This window comes from Ursus maritimus, unplaced genomic scaffold (assembly GCF_017311325.1).
Source record: "Ursus maritimus isolate PB19 unplaced genomic scaffold, ASM1731132v1 scaffold_10, whole genome shotgun sequence".
In the NCBI taxonomy this organism is placed as follows: Eukaryota; Metazoa; Chordata; class Mammalia; order Carnivora; family Ursidae; genus Ursus; species Ursus maritimus.
Genome location: NW_024423344.1, coordinates 29734874 through 29743536, shown reverse-complemented (window position 1 = coordinate 29743536; position 8663 = coordinate 29734874).

Below are 8663 nucleotides of genomic sequence, written 5' to 3'. Positions count from 1 at the left end.
TGCAAGGTAGGCATGGCAGGTGGAGTGGGGATGGCCAGAGATGGGCAAACGCAAGTGACACTTCTTAGAATGGTCAGGACTTGAAGATCAACTAGGTGCGTAAGTTGGACAAGTGCACCTGTTGGCCAGCTCTCTGGAGCTTTTCAGAAGGATGACCCTGCCCCAGGCCCAGGTGGAGGAAAGATAGATCCCTGCCAGCTCGGAGTCATCTGAAGCACTCCAGAATATCTGAGCTCACCTGCCCAAAACACCTCCCGAGAGAGTCGTTCGTTGAAGATGACGTCGTGCCTCTCCATCGGCCTCCAGTTACAAGGCCACCTGCTCCTGAATGAATGACGCCCTGTGACATTTTCCACAATGTGGTGCTGAGGACGGGACACTGGGCTAGGGAGTCAGAGAACTGAGTCCTAGTCCTTGGTGTGTGGTCATGGTAAGTCAGTTGATCTGGCGAAGGCTCAGTTTACTTAGCTGTAAAATGGGGATAATGAGGACTGTCCTCCCTGTTTCACGAGTTGTTTTGAGCATCATGTGAAATCACGTATGTGAGTCCCTTTGTAAACGCCAACGTACTGCACAGATGTTGGATGGGTTGGGGAGTAGAAAGGCGAGGCAGGAAGTTCGTCACATCCCCAGCTGTTGCTCACTGGTAGAAAGCAAAGCCTTAAAAGAATGGGACATGGAACAAGTAAATTTTGGTGAGTGTGCCTGAAGGGTTGTCTTCGTCTGCTTGCACATAGACTAGGTGGTTTAAACAGCAGACCTTTATTTCTGGAAGTTCTAGAGGCTGGCAAATCCAAGATCAAGTTGCTGGCAGATGCAGTTCCTGGTGAGGGTCCGGTCTCTTCCTTGCAGACAGCGCCTCTTGCTGAGTCCTCATAAGGTGGAGAGAGTGAGCTTTGACGTCTCTTCCTCTTCTTACAAGGGCACTAATCCCAACATGGGAGCCCCACCCTCATGACTTTATCCAAACCTAATTACCTCCCCAAACCCCTACTTCCAAATGCCATTCCCCTGGGGGTGAGGGGGTCAGGGCTTCAACATCTGAATGTGAGGGGGACACCACATTCAGTCCATAACACGGGAGATCACAGCACTGACAGGAACAGACCTACACAGGAGGCTGATGGAACTCGGAGCACCCAGAACTCGAGGATGCCTGAGGGCGGGGAATGAGGCTGTGAGTCCCGGCTCTGTCCCTTTCTAGAGCTCCACGACATGGACAGGTTACTAACTTTGTCACACCTCAACCGCCTCATCTAAAACGAAGACTCGTTCCTTCACCAAATATTTTATTGAGCAGCTACTATGCGCCAGCCCCTGCTCTAGGTGCTGAGGATTAAAAGGTGAACAAGACAGGCCACGTCCCTGCCCTTGTGAAACGCCCATCACCACGGGGGTGGGGGTGCTCTGAGGTCCTGTGGGGGTTCTGTGGGGGTCCCGTGGGGGTGCTCTGAGGAGTGCCTGCTGTAACCTACATGGCACGGCGTTGTACAGAGTAAGTGCTCTAGAATCGTTAGCTTCCATTATCACGGTTCATCATTTTTCCTGGGGCTGGTCCTGCGAAGACGCCGTATGTATAGAACAAATGAATAGAAATCAGGGGCATTAACCCAGAGGTCCATTCCTGTACTCCGCTCTGTTTGTATTTGCTGTCGTGGACAGAACTTGCAGGGTCACCCCCACACCGCTCATTCCACCGGGTAGCCAATATCTGGGCTGCTTCACCATCCACCCTCTGGGCTCCATTCTCCACTGAGTCCAGAAAGGCATTGCTTATTTAGGAAATGACATGTTCCGAGTTATTAATACATTCCAAATATTAAAATTTCAGTAGAAGCACTGGGAAAATCATGGCAGGATCATAATTTAGGAAGGCCAGGTGGCTAATGAATGCTTGGTGCCCAGGAATATCTTGATTCCTCTGCCCCTCTCTCCCAATTAACAAAGGCACTGATGATCTCGGGGCTGCTTCTGGCCAGCTGGGATAAATCAGCCTGCTGGCAGCTGCCCAAATGATGTATTTTAAGGGCACGGGCCATGTGGCTCTCTATTGCAAAGCAATTGGGGTCACTGTGTTTGCATATGGATTAACTTGCTGTGCAGGGATCCTACCCACTTACTGTGCCCGCTGTGGGTTGACACGCAATAGCTATTCAGCAATGATAAAGAGGAGGCAGACCAATGACCCTTCAGAATACCCCATCTTCATTTCTCTCCATTCCGGTTTTTATGACTTTCAGCAAAGAGAATGCAATTGGCCTTCCCTATCTATTTTCTCAGCCCCTATTCTTAGAAAGAATTTCCCACTATTGACAGAAAAAGGTATCTGGATGAGTATGGATGGAGGAAAAAAAAACCCATAAAGATCCATACAGATGGGACTTGAAAAATATCAGCTTGGCCCATATTCCTTAGTGATTCCAAGGCAAGATACGCTAAAGTTATGATCACGTTGAATAAACTGCTAATTGGATGAGCGGTTCTCTGGGGGGACCCCAGGGCAAATCCCAGCGGGCACAAGTGGTAATTGCTCTGTTGTGAACAGTCTAGAAGTTCCTGAATATTTTGTCTCCATTCCCCTGAGCAATCATGTGTGACACAGGGGAGATGACTAACTTAGTCCTTACTTAGCCATTCAATAAACTTTTATCAATGACCTGCTGTGTCCAACACACCATACTAAACATTGGAAGGGTCCAAAGATGTATGAGACAGTCCCTAGCAAGCCAGAAACTTGCTGTCTTAGAAAAGTGATTTGGAATTCACACAATAACCACCACACAAGGTCATACACTTCACGTGCCAACTTTTCTGTGATTCTGGAGACCTGTGATCACAGGTCCCAGATTTTCTGGGCTAGTTCTGATAGTTCATGTTCTATGCCATTATCCCCCTAAATCTTTGAGGTACTCCAAAAGTCAGAACCCAAGCTACATTTCTCAGACTGCCTCTTCTATCTGGAAGCAAGGCAAAAATCCTCTGATTTCTAGCTAAAAATGATGGTCACCGAACACACGAGTAGCTTATGCCGTAGGTGACTGACCATTCACAGTTCTGCAACAAGAAATCAAGGAGGGGCATGAGGCTTTCAGCAAGGGTTTCTGAACCGTGACTTGGCAAATGTTTCCGGTGGCCCTTGCACTGTTTTTCTTTTCATTTAGTAATTAACCATGTATCTGTCGAATCAACAACGGTGAATAAAACATAGTCCTGACTTCTCAGAGGCTTACGTGACAGTCTAGCGAAGAAAACAGACCAAAGCAAAACAGGCAACGATGCCCCTGGGGAAATGGCCAGAGCGTCACCCATGCATTCAAGGAGTTTAGACTTGACTCTGATGGCACTGCCAGCCGCTGTGGGGTCGTCCTAAGCAGCAGTGTGAAGGGAGAGGAGTCGCACTTTAGAAGAGCTGATCTCGAGGGGCGCCTGGGTGGCACAGCGGTTAAAGCGTCTGCCTTTGGCTCGGGGCGTGATCCCAGCGTTGTGGGATCGAGCCCCACATCAGGCTCTTCTGCTGTGAGCCTGCTTCTTCCTCTCCCACTCCCCCTGCTTGTGTTCCCTCTCTCGCTGGCTGTCTCTATCTCTGTCAAATAAATAAATAAAATCTTTAAAAAATAAAAAAATAAAAAAATAAAAAAAAAAGAAGAGCTGATCTCGCGATGGTACCAAGAGATGGAGGGGGGCAGGGTCGGAGGGAGGCAGGCGGACAGGGAGGACGTTCTCTTGTCCTTCCGGGGATGACTGCCATATAAAGCCCCATTGAGCGGGATTTCCGCTCATGAGAGCGCAAGGCTGAGGTGGAGCCAACAAGCCAGGAAAGAGCCCCTTGGCGGGAGGCAGGGGCACCTGTCGCTCTGGTTATTTCTACACAGTGCAGTATCTCCGTGCTCTGTGCACTTTCTCTACACTTCGGCATGTAGCTGAGGAGATGGAGGCAGCAGCATAGGGAAGAGCAGTTAAAGATAACTCGAAAATTAACCTGTCTATGTGCACTGACACAAATTTGGAAGGCTCAAAATCGGCTGAGCTAAAGGGAAGGAACCCTGCTTTGATAATCCCCAAGGGCAAATAATCCCTGGTATTATGCATTGCAAGACGACATTCTTTTTTCTGCAGTGCATCTACCATCAATGCAATGTCCTTTATTATGCCAACAAGGAAATATTTGCTATATTAACTCCAAACTGGCCGGAGAGCAGAAAAATGAGAAAGGAGAAGCGAATAGGACCCGCGAGCCCATCAGTTCATGAGCACAGGGATGCGGGGACTCTGGAATAATGCCCCAAAAGTTAATTGTCCATAATAGCTTTGCCTCAACGTCCTCTTCATCTCCCTAAGTTGGGGACTGTCATCGTCAGAAAATTCCAGAGAAACTCCTGCTGCCTGTGCAGTAATTCTGCGTGAGTGGCTCTGTGGGATCCCCTCTTCTGTCTTTGACAACTTGTCCCTAAGCTGCCTGCCTTCTCCTCCTAAATGCCAGCGAGCACAGAAAGAAGTCGTGGCAGAATGAGAAGGTATGGTGCTGAGCGAAATAAGTGGGAGAAAGACAGTTATCATATGATCTCACTCGTATGTGGAATTTAAGAAACAAAACAGAGGCCTATAGTGGAAGAGAGGAAAAAGTAAAACAAGATGAAATCAGAGAGGGAGATAAACCATAAGACAGTCTTAATCTTAGGAAACAAACTGAGGGTTGCTGGGGCGGGGGCTGGAGGGATCGGTCACTGGGGATGGACATTGGGGAGGGCATGTGATGTGATGAGCACTGGGTGTTAGATAAGACTGATGAATCACAGGCCTGTACCTCCGAAACCAATAATACACTATATGTTAATTAATTGAATTTAAATTAAAAAAAAAAAAGTAGTGGCAGAAAGCGGTGTGTAAAAGCAGCTACAGTAATAGTCCTGATGTTGGAGCTCTGCCGCTCTCCATGCCTCTCCCAGAAGAGGGAGGCTCTGAGGCCTCCATAACCCGCCGCCGACGGCCGTTGCTGGTTCTCCACTGTCCTTTCCAGGACTTCATCTCACCGTGTTCTTGGCACAGTCTTTTCTCCTGAAATTCCTGTCACGCCCTCACCTCTGGCAGGGGAGCTCCATGTGGGACGTTCTCCTATTCTCCTTAACCACCTCTGCAATTCCCTCGCAGTTTTCCTTTGCCACGTCCCTACTGGGCCTACTTGCAACCTCAAAACCCACCCTGACTCTGATGCCTGACCTCAGCAGCCTCAAATCCTGGAAGCGCTCACCCCCACCGTGCTTCGTCACCAGGCCCACACGTTAGACCGTGTTCCCATGCAGAACCGGTCTACCTGTAAGATCTCGAAGCCTTCTCCCTCTCTGGTTATCTCTGGAGCTCTTCCTTCTCCTGCCCCTTCACTGCCGTCATGCGAGTTCTCCCCTCTCCTCCCAGTTCATCAGCCTGTCCCTACTTCACCCCTACTTCACCGACCTCCCCTCTCAGCCACACCCTACGATCGGCCAGGCCCTGACCTTCTGCCCTTCCGAAAACCATCTTCGACGCCCAATGTGATGGCTGGGTTTTTTTTTTTTTTTCAGCTTTACTGAGGTATAGTGGACATATAAAACCATAGAATATTTAAAGTGTACGATGTGAAAAATAAATAAAAAATAAAGCATATATTGTGGTGATTTAATACACGTATACATTGTGAAAGGATCCCCCCCATCTAGTTCATTAACACGTTGTGATGGATAATTTAATACGTCACCTTGACTGAGCTTAGGGAGGCCCAAAGGACTGGTAAACATTTCTGCCAGTGTCCGTGAGGGCATTCACATAAGAGATTAGCATTTGAATGGGTAGACTGAGTAAAGAACTACCCTCACCAACGTGGGTGGGCGTCATCCAATCTGTTGAGGCCCAAATAGAACAAACAGGTGGATGGAACTTGATCCAAGACACCCATCTTCTCCCGCCCTTGGACATCTGCGCTCGGGGCTCTACACCTGCTTCCCTTGGGCCACCAGTTTATAGACAGAAGATGGAGGCACTTCTCAGCCTCCATAATTGTGTGAACCAATTCCTCGTAATGAACTCTTTCTGTATATCTATAGGTATCTTATTGATTCTGTTTCTCTGGAGAACCCTGGCTAACATACCCAATTTCCCCCAACATCATCCATCAACCTCTCTCTTGCTCTGAGTTTGTTCGGTGTCAATGGAGAGTCATGTTCTCCAGCCCCAAAGGATCATTGCTTTTGTAAACTCCGACTGTATCTCTCATATGCTATCAATTTCTCCCACACTTTGTAAGGCCTGCTCGGTCCCCCACTTTCCATCTCAGCAGATGGCCCTCTCTGCCTCTTCACTGACACTAAGTACGACATCTGCCCTTGAATTTTCACGGATCTCAAACGTAATGGGCCCCAAACTTAGCCAGTGTCTCTTACATCTACCTAGTTGTTTGTGCCTGAAACGTGAGGGTCATCTTGACATCTCCCTCTCCCATGCACCCCACACTCATCAATCTCCAGAGTGGGTGGATTCTGCCTATTGAACAAATCTCAAGTCTGTTCTTCCCCGACTCCATCATTTACGACTGTGTTAGTTCCGGCCACCATAATCTCACCTGGATGCCCAAATGATGTTTTTAAAATGCAAACCTGGGCGCCTGGGTGGTGCAGTCAGTGAAGTGTCTGCCTTCGGCTCAGGTCATGATCTCAGGGTCCTGGGATCGAGCCCCATGTCGCACTCCCTGCTTGGCAGGGAGCCTGCTTCTTCCTCTCTCTCTTTCAATCTCAATCTTTCTCTGTCAAGTAAATAAATAAAATCTTAAAAAACAAAACAAAACAACTCTCTCCCTGTCTGTCCCTGCTCCTCTCAAAAATGAATAAATAAATCTTTTAAAAAATGACTTCTCAATACTAAGAGGAAAACATTCAAAATCCTTAACACGCCCTAGCAGACCACATTTGCTCTCTAGAGCCTGCCATTCTTTCATTCTCTACAATCCTTACTTCTTTTCTTCCCAATGGCAAACTCTTCACCACCTCATGGTAACACGCTGTCTCTCCACATTTCCCACATCCCTACACCCATCTCCACCTGGAAAATTCCTATTTGTCTTTCAGTTCTCAGCTTAAATGTCACTTCCTCAGATGCTGCCTGCCTTCCTCACCCAGCGTCAGTTAGATGTTGTTTTGTCTTAGCTGCCCTGCGCTTTTCTCTCACATTGTTTATCACAAATGCAATGACACCATTATTTTGCGATTACCTGCTTAATGACTGCCTTTTCCGTGCCCCTAGAAGCAACTCAAGAGCTGGGACCGTGTCTCGTTTGCTCATTGCTGTGTCCCCAGACCTGGCACAGGGCCTGGCAGAGGACAGACTTGGGTTTTCATCTCCAAGAAACGATGAATCAGGTCCATCAGGAGAGGGGCGGAGGGGAGCGAGTCTATGAAAAGGGCACCCCTTTGCTCCCCTTCTCCACAGGCCTCCCGCTGTGCTGCTCCTTCTCATCTTTTCATCACTGTGGACCATCTTCATGTAAACATATTACTTTAAAATTGTTGAAAATACGCCACTTTCACGGAATGTGCTCAGAGGATGCCACGGGTCTCCCTGCCTGCCGCTGACTCCCATTTGTTGTATGAATGAGACAGAAACCTGCATTTCTCCCCCACTCCTCAGCCTTCCCTCAGTGTGCCTCTCCTCAGAGCCCATGTGTCCCCAGAGCCTCCCTACCGTCCTTCCCCATCTTTCTGTCATCTCTGACCCTTTCCCTGCGGCCTTCAAAGGTCTTTTGAGCCTCCACCTCCCTTGATCTAGCCTCCTTACTTTCCTCTTCCCCTCAGTTCTTGAAAGTTCTTGAAAGAATGGTCTCCATGAGCTGCATGCACTTCCTCCCCACCTCACTGTTATTTACTATTTAATTCGCTCATTTTTTGACGTTAATAAGTGTTCGCAATACAGAATTCAAAACATTCCAGAAGGCACACGGTGAAGTATCTTCCTTCCGTGGTGTCCCCACGCCACACGGCTCTCCTCAGAGGCAACCCCGCTGTCAGTATCTTGTGTATCTTGCCAGAGAGCATATGCATACATATATTCTTGTTTGCATTTTTTTATACAAATGAAGGCATTTATGCACATTTCCCATCCTTTGCTTTCTTCACGTAAAATATGTTAGGGAGTGTTCTACATCAGGAAATCCAAAGCAGCTCCCTTCTTTTAAATAGCTGCCAAGAGCCCTCTGGGAGGAGGTACCATAAATTCTCTGCTGTGGACACCGGAGATGGTTCGGGTCCTTTGTTCTAATGACCATGCTGCAAGAATCCCCTTGCAACTAGAGGATTTTTCCACCCTTATGAGGGCATCCGTGGGATAAATCCACAGAAATGAAATCGTATTTTGCATTTTGGAGTTAAATTACTTTCCATAAGGGTCATACCAGTTCACCCACCCACAGCAATAGATGGGAGGCCCTCCGTCTCCCCAGCCCAGCAGCTGCCAAGTCCTACAGATTCTTCTGTGGGCGCCCATTCCATTCTTGCCTCGTTGCCTGGCCCCACGGCGCCATGCCTGTCACACGTCCTCCCTCTCCAGCATCCCAGAATGGAACACTTCCTCCCGCTGCCGCCCTGCCTGTCCCATCTGCCTTCACTCAGGAAACCGGGCTCCTCCCGTGGACCCCCCCCACA